The sequence below is a fragment of the Schistocerca cancellata genome, chromosome 5 (genome assembly GCF_023864275.1).
Source record: "Schistocerca cancellata isolate TAMUIC-IGC-003103 chromosome 5, iqSchCanc2.1, whole genome shotgun sequence".
Taxonomy (NCBI): Eukaryota; Metazoa; Arthropoda; class Insecta; order Orthoptera; family Acrididae; genus Schistocerca; species Schistocerca cancellata.
Window position 1 is genome coordinate 637,652,970 of NC_064630.1, and position 19,892 is coordinate 637,672,861.

The window sequence follows — 19,892 nt, forward strand, 5'->3', positions numbered from 1 at the left end:
GCGACACCGCGGTGAACGCACGTTGGAACCGTGTATTCGTCATCGCCATACTGGCGTATCACCCGGCGTGATGGTATGGGGTGCCATTGGTTACACGTCTCGGTCACCTCTTGTTCGCATTGACGGCACTTTGAACGGTGGACGTTACATTTCAGATGTGTTACGACCCATGGCTCTACCCTTTATTCGATCCCTGCGAAACCCTACATTTCAGCAGGATAATGCACGACCGCATGTTGCAGGTCCTGTACGGGCCTTTCTGGATACAGAAAATGTTAAGCGGCTGCCCTGGCCAGCACATTCTCCAGATCTCTCACCAACTGAAAACGTCTGGTCAATGGTGGCTGAGCAACTGGCTCGCCACAATACGCCAGTCACTACTCTTGATGAACTGTGCTATCGTGTTGAAGCTGCATGGGCAGCTGTACCTGTACACACCATCCAAGCTCTGTTTTACTCAATGCCCAGGCGTATCTAGGCCGTTATTACGGTCAGAAGTGGTTGTTCTGGGTACTGATTTCTCAGGATCTACGCACCCAAATTGCGTAAAAATGTAATCACATGTCAGTTCTAGTATATTTTTCCAAAGAAAACCCGTTTATCGTCAACATTCCTTCTTGGTGTAGTAAATTTAATGGCCAGTAGTGTATTTTCTGAACCAGTTTTGTTTTGCCCACGCTATACTTATCCAATGCAATTTATACAGATTGTAAGTGGTATAAGAGCGGATACTTTTATATGTAATTTCTTAATATGTACACACAGCAGTGTGTTAGTTGTTTTTTTCGACGTCGAACAGTCTTCCCACAAACGCATCACATAATTTACTACCTGATGTTTTCTGTATGGTCACAACTTCACCACTAAGTGAACTATGCTTGTTAGTGGCTACTAACCACTTTGAATACCCGTATCCACGTTTCATCACCTGAGCTGCTGCCCAGGGGAAAATAAGCATTGAGGCCTTGTTCTTGCCACTTGTACTTGGAGCTACTAACCAATCTAGTAACATATCCCTGTTCAGAACACCGTCCTCAGCCACCAATAGAAATTTCTGTAGTTATATCTGTTATACCCTGTCCAAAAAGTTGAAACGAATATATCAGTTTTTGGCACTGATAGAACAAGACAGGAGAACTCAATCCATATTCTTCTGCTTGAGAAAAATACGGGTGAGTTATCAATTCTTGGTGCTTGCCTGACAAGATAAGAGAGCTCAGTCCACATCATTTTGCTACAGTAAGTACCGTACAGGAAACAAAGCTATTTCACTTGGCCATAGTTGGTTTTCTAAAGAGGAACTTTGCTTGCGAAGACGACCATAGAAGTGTAGGACATGAATACTGAGTATCCGACAGTTATTGGGGAGCCGAGAGAACAGTGCGCTCGGGAAGACAGGACGAGATGGGGGAGGACGGGGGATAAAGGAAATATTTGCCACCGAGCTGCGTGGACTGAATGGCTAGGGGGTGGCGGGGACGCTATCTCCTGGCTCCAGGCATGGGGGCGCTGGCTGCCGCTGGGCGACAAGAAGAGCGTGCTCCAACTCTCTTCCGACAGCTTGTTTCCCTAATCTGCACGCGTTGGCGAAGTATAGGGTTCGTCATCGTTTCTCAAGTTCTACAAGGGCTTTGCTCTTATGGAGACGCGTAACTACTCTGGGATTTCAAACACATAAGTTTTATCATGCCGCAGAAAATGGCTTCTAGAATAAAAATATTAAGCAACCTTTCCTTAAATATCTGTTTAACAGATAGCTGCGAATTCCATTCCAACTACATCATGTGAATTCTTTTGAGCCTTCAGTCTTCTGACTGGTCTGATGCGGCCCGCCAAGTATTCCTACCCTGAGCTAACCTCTTTATCTCCGAGTCTCACCTCTCTCTCTAGTACCGCAAAGGTTAATCGCCGACGTAACACACGTCCTATCATCCTGACCCTTTGTTTCAGTGTTTTCCACATGTTACTTTCTTCGTCGATTCTGCGAAGAACCTCCTCATTCCTTACCAAATCAGTTCACCTAATTCTCAGCATCCCTCTGCTGCACCACATCTCAAACGCTTTGATTCTTTTCTGTCCAGATTTCCCCACTGTCCATGATTCACTACCATACAATGCTGTGTTCCAAAAGTATATTCTCAGAAATTTCTTCCTCAAATTAAGGCCTATGTTTGATACTAGTAGACATCTCTTCTCCAGGAATGCCTTCTCTGCCTGTGCTAGTCTGCTTTTTGCGTCCTCCTTGCTCCATCTGCCGGGGATTATTTTGCTACCTAGGTAGCAGAATTCCTTAACTTCATCTACTTCGTAACCACCAAGCTGCTCGCGGTTCTCACTTCTGTTACTTCTCATTGCTTTCGTCTTTCTACGAGTTACTATCAGTCCATATTCTGTCCTGACTAGACTGTTCATTCCATTCAGCAGATCCTGTAATTCTTCTTCACTTTCACTATTGTTAACAATGTCATCAGCTAAAGTCGTCATTGATATACTGCATTTTCATCCCATTCTTGAAACTTTCTTTTATTTCTGTCATTGCTTCTTCCATGAATAGACTGAAGAGTAGGCGTGGAAGACTACATTCCTGCCTTACGCCCTTTTTCATTCGAGCACTTGTAAGGATTCCTACCTTATTACGCACCCTAAGCTCACCAAAATTTATTGTAATTCAAATGGTCAGGATGAATACGGTGCTGAAATGAAATATTGCTCTATTCAGACTTAGTTTATTACAAATCCAACACGTGAATTCCCAGAATCAGCTTAGAGATTAAATTACAAGAAAACAAACACAAAACAAAATACACAGTGATAGATGATGTTAATGGCTGGCAGAGTTATTAAAGAGGAAGGGGGTCAAGGAAAAACGATGCCTCTCTCAGGGTAACAGCAACAGCGCTTTCTGACTGTATGTAAGGTAGTGAGCGAGATTGTGAACCGCTAGCTGACCGTTCGTACGACGTAGGTTGGCTGAAATACAAGGCTCCATGTCAGAGGCACTCGCTGCATTGGAGATTAAGTGCTCAGGCTGCTAATAGGCCAAGGCTGTCGATATGCTCGCCACTGAACTGACCAACGAGTGATGTGGAGATCGGCCGCAGGTGCGCAACTGCAAAGGCCGCAGCCTGTGTACCCTTGCACCGAGGTACACACAGAATCGTGGGTGGAGCGCCGAAAAATCCAAGACTGTCCTCTATGGCGGCTCTCCGAAAATTTTCCGAGAGTGCAGTGTACCTCGACGGAATAGCCAAGGCCGTTCTCTACAATGGATATCCACCGAACGCCTCTAATCTCTCCTTTCTATCCTCCTCAACAACCGAGCGAGGTGGCGCAGTGGTTAGACACTGGACTCGCATTCGGGAGGACGACGGTTCAATCCCGCGTCCGGCCATCCTGATTTAAGTTTTCCTTGATTTCCCTAAATCACCCCAGGCAAATGCCGGGATGGTTCCTCTGAAAGGGCACGGCCGACTTCCTTCCCCATCCTTCCCTAATCCGATGAGACCGATGACCACGCTGTCTGGTCTCCTTCCCCAAATAACCAACCAACCAACCAACCTCCTCAACACCAGAAACACGTGGAGTCACCTAAAATTGTTCCCTCCTATGGCCAAGCTGCTCGCGCAAATTGCACCAGTGGTGTACTTATTACAGAGCGCCAGAACTCCCGCTTAGACATGGCATCGGTTTTCTTCCAATGAGAAAGTTTGCCGTCAAAATCAACGTTCTCCCCCGCCAAAGTTGGCGCCAGAGAAACGCGCGTGCATTCCACGCCTGCGGCGACAATACGCTCCTTCCCAGAACAAATAATAAAGCGCAGCAACCGTCTGTTGGCCGCACGCTCGGGGTGGCCAGTATACCTCCAATGTAAGGCCGCTGGCCATTGTCCCGCTGAAGACCGGGCCTCTCTCGTGGGCCGCCTTTATCACCGACTGCGCTCACAAGCAAAGCGGATTCGTGTTTCTGTAGAAGCCCGGATGCATTCCTGGAAGAGCCTGCAGCTGTTTCTTTGAATTCTGCCGCTCTGGCCATGTCTCCCTCACATCACTGACACAGAAAAAAATCTATTGTCACAACTATTATGCTAGCGGCAATGAACTCAGTCATTCCCTATCTTACCAACATTTACTCGTCCTGGTGGCTCGCTACCTAGCTGAGATGGCTGTTATGCCTCTTCAGGGACTACATAACTAAAAAAAGGTGAAAGATAACGTGCCCAAAGGGGCGCTACCTTTCACAATTCGTTCTTAGTCTTCCAGGCTTTCCTTCCCTTTGCCGCTCTAGCATACCCCTATTTTTCTCAGAATATTGCACTATTTTTCAGTGTCGATCACTTCTTCCAGGCCGACAAATCCTATGAAGGTGTCTTGACTTTTCTACTGTCTTTCTTTGATTGTCAACTGCAGCATCCGAACTGCCTCTCTGGAGCCTTTACTTTTCCTAAAACCCAACTGATCGTCATCTAACAGATCCTCACTTCCGTTTTCCATTCTTCTCTATATTTTTGTTGACAGAAACTTGGAGGCATGATCAATTGATCTAACTGTGCAAAAATTCTCGTACTTTTCGGCTCTTGTCGTCTTTGGTATTGTGTGGATGTCTTTCCTGAAATCCGAAGCGACAACGCCAGTTTCACACATTCGCTACTTGAGAAGATCCTACTAAAAACGAGAGATCGTAGAACATTGAAACTTTGTGGAAACATTTGTAAGGAGTTGTGAAAGATAAATAACGAATGAACCACTGACAAACACATGTGGAATTTCACAAGGGAAGATAATCTTTTCTTAAATTGCATATGACTACATCTACATCTACATCTACATCCATACTCCGCAAGCCACCTGACGGTGTATGGCGGAGGGTATCTTGAGTACCTCTATCGGTTCTCCCTTCTATTCCAGTCTCGTATTGTTCGTGGAAAGAAGGATTGTCGGTATGCCTCTGTGTGGGCTCTAATCTCTCTGATTTTATCCTCATGGTCTCTTCGCGAGATATACGTAGGAGGGAGCAATATACTGCTTGACTCTTCGGTGAAGGTATGTTCTCGAAACTTTGACAAAAGCCCGTACCGAGCTACTAAGCGTCTCCCCTGCAGAGTCTTCCACTGGATTTTATCTATCATCTCCGTAACGCTTTCGCGATTACTAAATGATCCTGTAACGAAGCGCGCTGCTCTCCGTTGTATCTTCTCTATATCTTCTATCAACCCTATCTGGTACGGATCCCACACCGCTGAGCAGTATTCAAGCAGTGGGCGAACAAGCGTACTGTAACCTACTTCCTTTGTTTTCGGATTGCATTTCCTTAGGATTCTTCCACTGAATCTCAGTCTGACATCTGCTTTACCGACGATCAACATTATATGATCATTCCATTTTAAATCACTCCTAATGCGTACTCCCAGATAATTTATGGTATTAACTGCTTCCAGTTTCTGACCTGCTATTTTGTAGCTAAATGATAAAGGATCTATCTTTCTGTGTATTCGCAGCACATTACACTTTTCTACATTGAGATTCAATTGCCATTCCCTGCACCATGCGTCAATTCGCTGCAGATCCTGCTGCATTTCAGTACAATTTTCCATTGTTACAACCTCTCGATACACCACAGCATCATCTGCAAAAAGCCTCAGTGAACTTCCGATGTCATCCACCAGGTCATTTATGTATATTGTGAATAGCAACGGTCCTATGACACTCCCCTGCGGCACACCTGAAATCACTCTTACTTCGGAAGACTTCTCTCCATTGAGAATGACATGCTGCGTCCTGTTATCTAGGAACTCCTCAATCCAATCACACAATTGGTCTGGTAGTCCTGACGTTTACATTCCAGGTTACAAACGTTGTTCAATGAGACGACCATCTATTCGTACATCCAGACAGCCTGAAACAGGACTAGTGATCGCTCTACTGCTGTCTGAAACATCTCAGGTGGGGTGTTGGCTACCTCTCTTGCTGTGCTCATGATCTGCCTCCAACGTGTGTTGGTGATCCTCTTGATAAATCCTGTCCAAGAAGACCTTCAACCATAAACCACACGGGTGCAAATTTGGTGATCTTGGTGATCAGGCAGTTTGGAATGATCGGCCAATGATTCAGTTTTCTCGAAATGTGTTACGGAGTAACCGAATGGCCTCATGAGCAATGTGAGGCGGAGCTCCATCGTACATTATAACAGTTGAGTCGAACAGACTTCTCTCCCGTAGAGGAGCGATCACATGTTGGGGAGTCAGGTTACAGTAACTCGTGCCGTTCACGTCGCATGTTCTTCGTGCTTGGGGTCCGAGTGCGTTCCTACGTCGGCCTACCAATACCCGCACCTAACGGCAAGTCATGACACACTACTGAAAACTCAAATGCCGCAGCACAGAGTCTGAACATCATTTCTACGACGTTTGGTTAGTAGGTTTCTACCTACACTGGCTCGAATAGAGGAAGTTTAATTATAACCACCCTGCACGTATTACGGAAAGCTGCCTAAGAGAAGAACCACCGATGAAACTTACCTGGAAACTGTACGTGCAGGGAGTGGGTCGTTAATTACTAACTCGTGGGAGAAACTACAGGGCTATTACAAATGATTGAAGCGATTTCATAAATTCACTGTAGCTCCATTCATTGACCTATGGTCACGACACACTACAGATACGTAGAAACACTCATAAAGTTTTGTTCGGCTGAAGCCGCACTTCACGTTTCTGCCGCCAGAGCGCTCGAGAGCGCAGTGAGACAAAATGGCGACAGGAGCCGAGAAAGCGTATGTCGTGCTTGAAATGCACTCACATCAGTCAGTCATAACAGTGCAACGACACTTCAGGACGAAGTTCAACATAGATCCACCAACTGCTAACTCCATTCGGCGATGGTATGCGCAGTTTAAAGCTTCTGAATGCCTCTGTAAGGGGAAATCAACGGGCCGGCCTGCAGTGAGCGAAGAAACGGTTGAACGCGTGCGGGCAAGTTTCACGCGTAGCCCGCGGAAAATTGGCTCATGCCACAACTGGAGACCGACAGCGCCGACTTCATCTTTCAACAGGATGGTGTTCCACCGCACTTCCATCACGATGTTCGGCATTTCTTAAACAGGAGATTGGAAAACCGATGGATCGGTCGTGGTGGAGATCATGATCAGCAATTCATGTCATGGCCTCCACGCTCTCCCGACTTAACCCCATGCGATTTCTTTCTGTGGGGTTATGTGAAAGATTGTGTTTAAACCTCCTCTACCAAGAAACGTGCCAGAACTGCGAGCTCGCATCAACGATGCTTTCGAACTCACTGATGGGGACATGCAGCGCCGAGTGTGGGAGGAACTTGATTATCGGCTTGATGTCTGCCGAATCACTAAACGGGCATATATCGAACATTTGTGAATGCCTAAAAAAACTTTTTGAGTTTTTGTATGTGTGTGCAAAGCATTTTGAAAATATCTCAAATAATAAAGTTATTGTAGAGCTGTGAAATCGCTTCAATCATTTGTAATAACCCTGTATATCTTACTGAACTGCTTCAACATCTTCAATGAGGATAGAAGCTGAAGCAATGAATTAAATTTTGTGAGAAGGCTAGGACTTGAAACCCAGTCTCCTGGTACCTAGCAGATGTGCTAACCAATACACGCCACCATAGATGCATGGTCTATCCTGATCCAATACACTCCAGATTTCCTTATTATGTGCAAAGCTGGAGTGCTATTGCAGTACTGGAGAGCCGCAGCAACACTGACGATTTATGAAGCCGAAAATGGGCTGAGGGGTGAATTGAGGTTTGTATTGAAATGGCTCTGAGCACTATGGGACTCAACATCTTAGGTCATAAGTCCCCTAGAACTTAGAACTACTTAAACCTAACTAACCTAAGGACGTCACACACACCCATGCCCGAGGCAGGATTCGAACCTGCGACCGTAGCAGTCCCGCGGTTCCGGACTGCAGCGCCAGAACCGCTAGACCACCGCGGCCGGCGAGGTTTGTATTAGGGAGGCCACTGGAGTAGGGTAGTCTGTGCAGCTATGGCAGCTACAGTCGAACAGTAGTGTAATGTTTAGAACATCTGCTAGTTAGCAGGAGACTATAGCTTAAATCCTGTGAGACTCATACTCCAGGAAAATGTAATTCCATCAGACCAGTACTTCAAATCTGTTGCATAGGTAATCACTGAACTGATAAAGGGATTTTGGCAGCAAGTATACCAAGATGGCGTCGGAAGTATGTGGTTCATATCACGCATGAAAATTAATGTAATGACTGAGCAGTGCATAAACGAGTGACAACAATGCTGAATTAACATTCTGATTAACAAGTGTCAAGCTGTAGATATACAACTTGCGGGCTTTATAATACATGTGAACATGAAGCGCATTTCCAGCAATCACGGAAATGAAAAGTTTCTATAGACATATTCGTGCAATGCATTAAATAACCTGAAGGACAGAGAGCATGAATAAACTGAGTGCATAAAGCATTATACTGAATAACTACGACACTCTCCTCTAATCAGCTTCCACCTTACAAACAGTAATCTCCGAGTCTTTGTAATACCATGTGACTGAATACGAGTCTACGCCCACCGTTCGTCACCATACTAGCAGGCGAAATGAGAGCAATTTAAATGTGCAAATAAAAGTATACCCTGTTTGAACTACACTTGTATTAATAATCACTGTAAATAACTGGAACGATCTCACCAAGTCTCCAAAATCAAGTCTGCAGCTCTTGGTCTCGCGGTCGCGTTCTCGCTTCCCGAGCACGAGGTCCAGGGTTCGATTCCCGGCGGGGTCAGGGGTTTTCACCTGCCTCGAGACGCCTGGGTGTTTGTATTGTCCTCATAATTTCATCATCATTCATGAAAGTGATGAGACTGGATTGAGCAAAGGTTGGGAATTTGTACGGGCGCTGATAACCACGCAGTTGAGCGCCCCACAAACCAAACATCATCATCATCGTAATCATCGTCCAACATCAAATATCAGGTCCGATCTGCTTACACCACGTTGCCGCCACGTCCAGCCTGCTAAAACTTTGTCGCCTCTTGGACCACTCAACTGCTCTGGCACCTGATTGGACGTTTCAAGTGGAACTCGCCAAACGTGAAAAAAAAAGTAGCTACACCAGTATTGCACAGAAAGTTAGCTCAAAGAGCCTGCGTGATCTGTCGACAGCCATTACAGGAGCTATATGCAAAGATGATTTCGTGAAGAAAAACAAAATTTTGAGTGACTTTCAACAACAGGTGACTACAGGCGTCAGGTCCAGTTAATGAGCAGAGTGAGAGTCTGTCCGCCATCAAACGGATCTAATGAACCAGTTTCATGTAAGGTCCATTTCATCTTCTTTGGTATCACGTATTGATACCACGCTATCGGCAGGTCACAGTTGGCAACAGAATTGAAAGTTTCCATTAGACATGGATAGCGTACCCACTGAGTCATGCTGAAACGTCCCCTTAGAACAATTATACATGACTGTGTTTAAACTGACACACAATATTTTTAGCGCAACGCAATATGACTTTCAAAAATCCCTGCAAAAGAATGGCCCTGACTAACATTAACCTATACCTTTCACAAATCACTTACGTCACCAAAAATCTTCGTTGCTCGAACTACTGCAATACAGCGAGCGCCACTACTGCCAGCTAAATAAAAGATTCAAACTACTGAAGGCACTAACTACTAATAGCCATAGTTAGCAAATGAAAGATTTTGATAGAGAACAAACGATGTATTTACCTCAATAGTGTTCAAAAGTCATAATGTATATAGCAGTTCATGACATCCAGTCTTACAAATTTCAAAACTCCGCCATCTCTCTCCCCACATCCACCACTGCTGGCGGCTCACCTCCAACTGCGCAACGCTACGTGCTGTTAACATCCAGCTGCCCAACACTACGATGGCAGACAACAATGCAAACTAGCCACAGACTGCATACAGCACAGCCAGTGATTTTCATACAGAGCGCTATGTGGCGTTACCAATAAGAAAACCTAAACAGCCTACTTACAATGCCTCCAGTGGCTCTGAACTGCAAGCGCCCTTTGCTGCCGCAATACGGGACGGCAGTTGCCAGAGACTCAGCCCACTTGCGTTTGGGTCCTCAGTACGACACCATCGTTCGTACCTAATACAGCGAGCCTCATCCTAGTTGAAACTTCCTGTCAGATTAAAACTGTGTGCCCGACCGAGACTCGAACTCGGGACCTTTGCCTTTCGCGGGCAAGTCTTCTACCATCTGAGCTACCGAAGCACGACTCACGCCCGGTACTCACAGCTTTATTTCTGCCAGTATCTCGTCTCCTACCTTCCAAACTTTACAGAAGCTCTCCTGTGGTCGGGCACACAGTTTTAATCTGCCATGAAGTTTCATATCAGCGCACACTCCGCTGCAGAGTGAAAAATCTCATTCTGTTCTCATTGTAACGTCCCTTAGCAAAAGACATATTTTGTAGTAAAGAGAAAATATTGTGCATCGTATTCTATTGTTGTATGGAATTATGTATTTTTTATTATTATTTATTTTAGATATTATCTGTGTCGGCGAGTACTGAAACCGCACAGACGATAAATATCATACAGAGATGAAAAATACCCCTAGTATAAATAATACAGAACGAACAGTAATTTCTTTGTCTTCCTCTTGGAGTTACGGGAGTAAGATAGCCTGTGTCGCAGTTGTACAAGCTAACGTGGTCTTCTTTTGTCAGGGTTAATCGATGTACGCCATTACGTACTCATTTTTAAAAAAAGGTGTGTATTGTAGATAAGTTAACATATTTGAATGTTTTGAATAGAGTTATTTAATGGAACCTTGCATTATTATTTGTAGTAGCTTGCTTAAATTATTATCCCATCCTTTTAAGACATTTTCAGTTATTTAAATATTATCCGTGGTGCAGAGCTGCGCTACGAACGAACAAGCCGCTGCCGCGGCGCATTCAAACTGCATTAAAAGAAATCGATCATACCGCAAAGAAGCGGGAAGGTAATAGTGAAATAAAATCATCTCTTTCAGCTTCCGGACTTGCAGAGAAGAGCAGCAGATTTTATGATGTGTTTTGCAGGTTGACGCGGGCTGCTGATAATATATTGCTAACAGTACAAAAGAGATAATTTACCTTCGTAACAAAATAGGAATTTTGTTGTGCTTAGCTCTGGTCTGGCAAACCTTATAGTGAAAACGTATTTTTCTCCGACAATAGTCTCATGTTCTTGTGCTAGTCGTGGTAATTATTGGTGTTTTACGCTTAACAAAAATCCACTGCAAAATGTTGAACAATCTTTGCGAACTGTAACATCAGTATTTCATAACAAAGTAATTTTCATTTTTCAATAACTATAAAGTAGGGAAGATATGTTGATTTTTTATAGTGCGTTACAGTAACCAAAAAATGTTCCTTTAATAGAAAGCCAGATACAGAACAATAAGAACCCAATATATTCTGTTTTGTTGAAAATTAATGATTATAAAGAAATTCTTGGCACAGCATTACTAAAAGGTATTTCGCGGCTCTTTTCGTATATGCGTTGTTACGCAAATAATAATAATCACAATAATAATAAAACAAAAACAAAATAAATAGAAAAGAGTAATTTACGAGTTACGCGAAATTGTCGCCCAAAAACGCGGGGCCCGAATTTGCAGTGGCCACGAAAATAAGAATATTTTATGTACTTTCTTTCAGTGTTTATTGTTATATATATGTATGTATTTAGTGATAAATGTATGTATGTGTATCATGATTAATGCTATGTATTAATGAATGTACAAAAATTTTTCATGAAAAACCGCACCACTGCAAGCAAGTTAGAGGAAACGATCCTGATAGTACTGAGAAACTGTAACGACTACATAATCCGGGGGCAGCCGATCCCCGAGATCAGATAAATTAAAGGTAAGACTACAGTGTAGTTGTCCTGTTTGTAGAAGCTTAACTCCAGTGAAGTGATCTCATATCGCTAGTGGTGTGTAGTTTGATGTTAGTGTTTATGACAGGACAAAGTTGATTGTAGATAGTAATTTTTAGTGTGCAGTGTACTGTAGATAAACTAACATATTTTGTGTGCAAGTGAAAAAACTGTTAGGTCTTGTGTTCGAGTAGGTAATTTATGAATATGGTTAAATTGCGTAGTCAACGTCCGAGCAATATGGAACTGAGGAACAGCCATTAGTTAGTGCAGGAAATGTAGAAACGGGTGCATTAAGCAGTACAAGTACTCTCTTTGAGGATATACCATGCGAAAATGTGGGGGCAGGGGCACAGGAAGTGGTGCCACCGCCCACCAGGGCTCAAGGAGAGGTAGATAAAGAAATTGCACCACCTCCAGAAGAGCAGGAACCAGAGAGTGGTAATCTGCCTGGTGGGTATTCACTTCAGGCGATATTAGAGCGCGTGCTGGATTACCAGGCAAAATTTGCGCAACAGCAAGCCGAGAGAGATCGCCAGCAGGCTGAGAGAGATCGCCAGCAAGCTGAGCGGGATCAGCAACTTGTGCAATCGTTAGAAAATATGAAAAAAGAGATTGCCTGTATGAAACAGAACTATGAGTCGACACCTAAGGCTGTGCAGGAGTTGACGGTACAGGTCAACAACCTGCAAGTAGCAAACACTAACATGGTAGATGAAATAGGTGTCTTAGCCAACCGATTAGAAAAGCTAGAAGTAGATTCCACACAGCTTGTAGAGCAGAAGTGGAACGAACAAGCGACTAAAATTGAAACCGAATTCAACTCATGGCTAGAAGCGAAGGAGAGTGAGATTGACAAAAATATTAATTCTAAGGTACAAGCAGCCATAGCGGATAGAGATTCCGAATCGTTCAGTACCGCAGTAAATAGTCAGGTACAGAACGACGTCCAAACCATCAAACAAATACTCAGTGAGGATATTCCGCAGTGGCAAGTGAATATTAACAAACGGATATCCGACTTAGAAAAGGGTTTAACACAAAGTAGCAAACATCTTGAACATGAAACTATGTCGCCAACAGCCAATGTTTTTGGCAACGCACAAACTTATACGCGACGCAACAATGGTGAATCTTTAGGCGATAATGCGAAGAGCTGTAGCTTCGGTTCGGAGCACACAGCCTATGTCCCAGGAGCAAACCAGTATAGCCCAAAAATATTAGTTGAAGAAAGTTTGATAAAAAATAGGCAATTTCAAACGTTTACTACTGAACGGAAGTCAGTACACCCAGTAGTATTCATAAAAAGCTTTAAAAATATCTTGCCTAGTGTGTGGAACGAAGCACAGAAAATTCAATAGGTAATGTCTTACATTCAGGGTGATGCAGCGTTGTGGGCTACGGAAGTAGCAGACAGCTGCATGACATATGAACAGTTCGAAAGGGCGTTTTTGTCGAAATACTGGTCGCCTTGTATACAAGAGCGGCTAAGAAAAGAAGTATACAATCCCGAACCGTACTCACCCCGTCTTGGGAATCTGAGACGGTATTTCGAGAAGTACATAAACAAAACGCGTTACTGGGACGAGCCTATCTCACCAAGAGACATAATAAGACTCCTAAAATCACATTTACCCCTTCATATCAAAGAGAAATTAATACACGTACCAGAAAGCGACATGGAACATTTCCTGTCTGTTCTAGATTCAATAGACTTAATCCAGGAAGACGCAAAAGCAGCGTGTGATCACTCGCGGAACAATGGATCAGGGTGTAAACATGACAGAAATAGTAGTGCACAAAACCACAACCATGGAAATGGTGGGGGTGGTAACAAGCGGCAAGGGCATTCGCGAAATTGTAATAATGGGAGAAGTCAGAACGGGTATGGGCAGCCGTCCCACAATAAAAAGCGTCGATTTGACGACCTGTACGATTCCGGATTGCCAGGGACCAACCGCTGGAAAAATGCGCGAGGTCAGTGGCATAGCAATTTCAATGACGGTAATCGTAATTGGAATCAGAATCAGCGACCAAGCCCAGAGCGGCAGGGTAATGACCGGTACGATAACAACAGACCACCACTGCAGAACGCGCCTATTGCGCAGTCGTGGCGGCCCACAAACCAAAGCGTAAACATAGTAGAGGTCGCGGATAATAGCCGTCCAAGTACCTCGCAAGCAAGCCATCCGACAAACTAGAATCGGCCTCGATATGCTCTCCATCGCTGGCCGAGGGGTGGAGTGAGAGCAACACGAATAACAATAGTATCCCTGGAATACATATGCTGCGATACAACGACGGTATCAGTATGGATAAAGATCTACTGACCGAACCGCATGAATGTAAGAATGATAGCAACGAAAATGTGCAAGCCATAATAGAAGCGAAAATCAATGATGTTGCAGTGAATATAATCATTGACACAGGTGCCTCAGTGAGTGTAATGAGTACAGAGTTGTTTAAAGCGCTAGGGAAGGGACGTAGTATACCGACTTTCCCGGTTAATAATTGCAAGGTGTCTGGAGCTATAAGTGCACAGAGCCAGTTAGTTAAGCACCAGGTGCAGGTGGAGATTTGTAAGGAGGGCGAAGCCATAGTGAGCTCGTTCCTCATTGTTAAAGGGTTAAAGGTGGCCTGCATTCTGGGAGTAGATTTTCTCCGTGAGAGGGACGCAGTGATCGACCTCTCCTCGGGAAAACTAAGTATAGTTAATAAAGGTAGGAGGATTGAGTTGTCTATGATGAAATCGAAGGAGGTACTTGTACCATGTTGTAATCGAATTAATATCAAAGGTAGGAACCCCTGGGTACTACACTTTAATGATTATTCACCTGTGACGGATCTCTATTATCCGAATATAGGAGATAGAAATTTTGAACCAAATGTTGATGAATTTCGAACCAAAGTACAGGAATCTGAAAGTTTAAGCAACATACAAAAGCAACAGTTGACGCAGCTGTTATCGGAATATACCATGGTATTTACCGACCGACCAGGAATAGTCAAAGGGTACCACTATCACATAGAGGTGATGCCTTACAAAACATACTGTCGCGCATCTTACTCCATCCCTTGGTCGAGGAGGGAAGTAGTGGCTAAGGAGATTAGGAAGATGTTAGAATGGGATATCATTGAGCCCTCTCTCTCTCCATATAGTAGTCCTCTTGTAGCAGTGGCGAAAGCCAACGGAAAAATCCGGCTAGTGTTAGATGCACGGGATATCAATAAAATCATTATACCCGTCAGAACTCGCCCAGAAAATTTAGATGAGCAGATACAAAAATTCCACGGAGTGCAGTACTTGACCTCGGTTGATCTTAAAAGTTCGTACTGGCAAATCCCACTTACACCAGAATCAAGGAAGTACACAGCCTTTATATTCGGAGGGCGAAGTTACCAATTCAAGGTACTTCCCTTCGGATTGAATGTAAGTGCTGGAGTATTTATTACTGCTCTAGACACGGTACTGGGTCCAGACTTGTTAGAAAAAATCACAGTATATGTTGATGACCTTGTAATCGCTACTGCTACTTGGGACGAACATATGGAATTGCTGCATAGAGTATTAGAGAAATTTAAGCAAGCAGGTGTGACAGCAAATTTAGAAAAGTCAAAATTCGGACGCAATAAAATTAAATTCCTAGGACACCTTATCACGCCGCTTGGTATCAGCCCAGACAACAAAAAACTAGAGGCGATCCGAGAATTTCCGAGCCCCCGAACTAAGAGGCAATTGAAAGCATTCATTGGACTTACGTCTTTTTTCAGAAGGTTCGTACCTAATCAGTTGTTAAATGACGCGTCATTGTTAAATCTACTGCGAAAAAATGTGCGGTGGGTTTGGACTGACAAATGTCAGCAAGCTTTCGAAGCAATTAATACCGCCCTGCTGAATGCAAATATTTTGCAGCACCCGGACCTATCAAAAAATTTTTGTCTTGCGACGGACTCGTGTTCCTATGGCTTGGGAGCGTGCCTGTTCCAGTGGGAGGAAGGCAACGACCCGGCAACAATAAAGATTATCGGCTTTGCCAGTAGGACTTTAACTAGCTGCGAGAGAGCCTACTCGGCAACGGAACTGGATGCGCTCGCCGTAGTCTGGGCTGTAAAAAAGTTTAATTACTACCTATATGGGAAGGAGATTAAAGTGTATAGTGACCACCAGGCGTTAAGTTTTTTGATGTCATGCAAGCTATTCCATACCCGACTAAGGAGATGGATGCTTACATTACAAGAATACCGAATAAAGATTATGTATATAAAAGGACAAGACAACATAGTAGCGGATGCTTTGTCGCGACTGCCGGTAGGATTACCGGAGTTAGCCGAGATCCTAGAACAATCCGCCGAATATAAAGTGCTTTTAGTACGGGACAATGCTTACAGGAAGGATTTTCTATATATATGTCAAAATATGTCTGAACTACAGAGGTCAGATCCGATGTGGGCAAAAATCATTAACAATATTGAAAATGGTGTCAACAATAGAGACGACCAAGGTTTTAAAATTGTGGACAATATTTTGTATTATAAACTTAGCACGAAGGAAGACGGCTGGGCAGTATGCATACCTAACCAGTCTGTCAAAGTCATAATATGGCACACGCACTTGGCATGGGGCCATGCAGGAATCGGGAAGTGTGCAGAAATCATAGCGAGATACTGCCACTTTCCCCGAATGAAACACCAAATTCAGGTAACAGTTAGGACTTGTACTATATGCCAGAAAGCAAAACATTATAATAGGTCCACCAAATTTGAACTTCATCCCATAGTTCCACTCTGGCCGCGTCAATTAGTATCTGTGGATGTAGCAGGTCCCTACCCCATGGCCAGAGGAGGTACGAAATATATACTGGCCATGTACGATATTTTTTCCAAATACTTGGCAATTTATTGTATAAAATCAGCAACTGCCAAAACCATAGTTAGACGGATCAATCAAGAATACTTGCCTCAAGTGGGGAAACCTGAAGCCATAACGACTGACAATGCCACTTATTTTACGGGTCACACTTGGAAAAATTACCTAATGGAACAAGGTATACAGCATATTCTTGTATCCTGGTTCCATCCGGAAGCAAGTTTAGTCGAAAGAACGTTCAGAGAATTGAATAAGTTCCTTAGAATTTACATAGGGAACCGACACACAAGATGGCCTGAGTTGGTACCTAAATTTGTAGAAATCCACAATTTAACACCCCACTCAAGTACAGGATACCCACCAGTAGAGATATTGAAAGGGGTTAATGATACACAGAATGAATGGCTGACGCCTTTACCGAGACTACCAGCCAGGGTAGAAACAAGAGAGGAAAAGAGAAAAAAGATATGGGACAACCTAACCAGCTGTGTTGCAAAGAGAAAAAAGAAGTACGACCGAGGTGTAACTAACAAACAGAAATACAATGTAGGGGACATGGTGTTTATTCGTAACCACCCCAAATCCTCAGCCACCCTAAAGCGAAATAGTAAGTGGCAAATGGTATATTCAGGGCCCTTTGAAGTAATAAAGGTGCCACACGAATGTAGCTATTTGTTAGCACATCCACAGACGGGGAAAATAAAAGGACTGTATCCACGTAAAGATGTAAAGTTATTTATTCAGTGACATGTCTGATGTAAATAGTAGTGGTAAGAAGATTTCAATTGTGTTTTAGAGTATAAGTATGTTAGTTTTAAGAAAGAATTTATGTATAGTTACAATTTTGAGGAAGTAGAATCAGTAAACTGAGCAATAATATGCAAATGGAAGACTTTGTTTACAGACAGTTAGTGTCATTAAAATACTACATGCTCTTCAAGCAATGAATAATCTTTTGTTGATAAAATAATGATTAATTTCTTGAATCATTTTGTAGTAAGTAAGTACAATTAATGATGAAATCTCATATAAATATGTAGCAGATGTAATTGTGTTAGAATTAAGGAACCCTGAGAGAGAGTCTATACTAGCCAAAAATTGACTTTGTAGTACGAAATAACTATGTGATGTAATGTTTACTGCCAATAGTGATCTGAGAACGACACTGGAGCAGAATCCAATAAAAAACAAAACCGTTCCGTGTAACCTACGCTTTGTATGTATCGATGCTTCAATTTAAGCCTGTGTACTCGGTACACGTTCTTGAATATTAATTACGCGGTACGCGAATCAAGTTAGGCGGAAACTACACTGTAGTCCTGTAGGACGGACCGTTAGAAATAATACTAGTACTAAATGAAGTATTTATTGAACAATATGCCCAAGTCAAGCTGTCATGCACATGGTAAAATCTGTTTGCTAGATGGGTGATAACCTGGCAAGCTACACTACAAGAGGAAAAGAAAGCTATGTACAACAAAAATCACACACCTTTAAATAATTACAAAAAAGCAATATATGCCTAGTAATAGTATTAAAAGTGTGTAATGAGAAGGTAACACAATGGACTCAATGTAGATGAGAGTGATTATGCTAAGAACAGTTGTTATGCATTAAAAATAAACTGTGTGCATAAACAATCTAGGAAAGGACGGAATATTGTGTGTAGTAGGGACAGTAAATGACTGTTGTATCTGCACCAGTATATACGTCGCTATAAGTTAAGTGTTGAGTGACTAACTGTCATAGTGCAGTGCTCAACGAACAGTACACTGTGAGTAAAAACGGTAGTTAGTGATCCGCTCGGAGTCGATTCAAACAAACATCGCTCGACGGAGACATTTAGTAGGTGTGTACCGAAATATTTTCGCGTGTTGAAGGACGCTCTGGCAGTGTATCAACCGTGAGAACAAGTGAAAGTGTGTAGTACAATGTGCGTGTGACGAACCCTGAATACCAGTGTCACAATGCCACAAGAAACCTGTTATCACGCCAAAACATCCTGTGCATACCAGCGAAGCGACGGCGTAATGAACAATAAACGCTTTTAACCAAAGTGCATTTTCTTCCACAGCTAATAAGTTGTATCCTTAAAGACAGAACACCGTTGTGGAATATTTGTTTCATGCGTTACGACGGGGAGCCATGCGGAGAAGCAGAGACGGGTGTCGTGCCGCCAGCCAGCCGGTCGCAGGAAACCACTGCAACACGCCGACATTGGTGAATGGTTCGGCGCGGTTCGCGACTGCTCGGGCGCCACCGCAGCACGCCGTCGATGTTGCTGCTAGCAGGTCGTCGACCTCAGCGGTCGTTGGCACGCCGCGCTCCAGACGACGCTACGCAACAATTGCTTCGCGCCGCCCGCACGGTACGACATTGTTGACGTTCAACCGAACATTACCAACTACGTTGTTCATGTACTAATATGAAAATGATTTATTGAACACGAAATTACGTAACAAACATTTTTTTTGCTGAGTATAACTCAAAACATTCACTTGTTCGATGATATATGTCATATGTTTTCGTCATATTAGTGACACAAACTGACACGAATGCCATACAACGGTAGGATATTTGTCGTGAGTAAGTGTAGAGACAATCCATTACATTGCTATCGAACTGTTTAATGATTGACCTTAATTGTGACACAGAAAACAAATGTGAAAAAGTGTAGAAGGTACATTTTTAATAGAGAGAATAAAAGGTTTAACATTTTGACATAAATAATCATTGTTATCTGTGAACATTGGATAAAGTCCACCCTTGTTTGATGAACAAAACCGTGTGTTAAGACAAACCAGGCGAGATGACCATGGCTCCGGCGCAGTTTTCCCAGGTTTTCTGATCGCACGTAGCCCAAATGGGGGAGCCAGAAAACTGTAATGACCCTGGGACTAGGTTTACGGTCACCTCACAAAGTGTGAAAAACTATAAAAAATGTAATTAAAACTATAATGTAAAAGAAGAAAGGAGTGAACCGTGAATATTTCAAACAAGGTGATAGACAATGACAAAACGGACGTTAGTGGCAGCATATTGCCGAACATTCTTAACGTTAGTCAATTGCTGCCAGGGGGCATTGTAACGTCCCTTAGCAAAAGACATATTT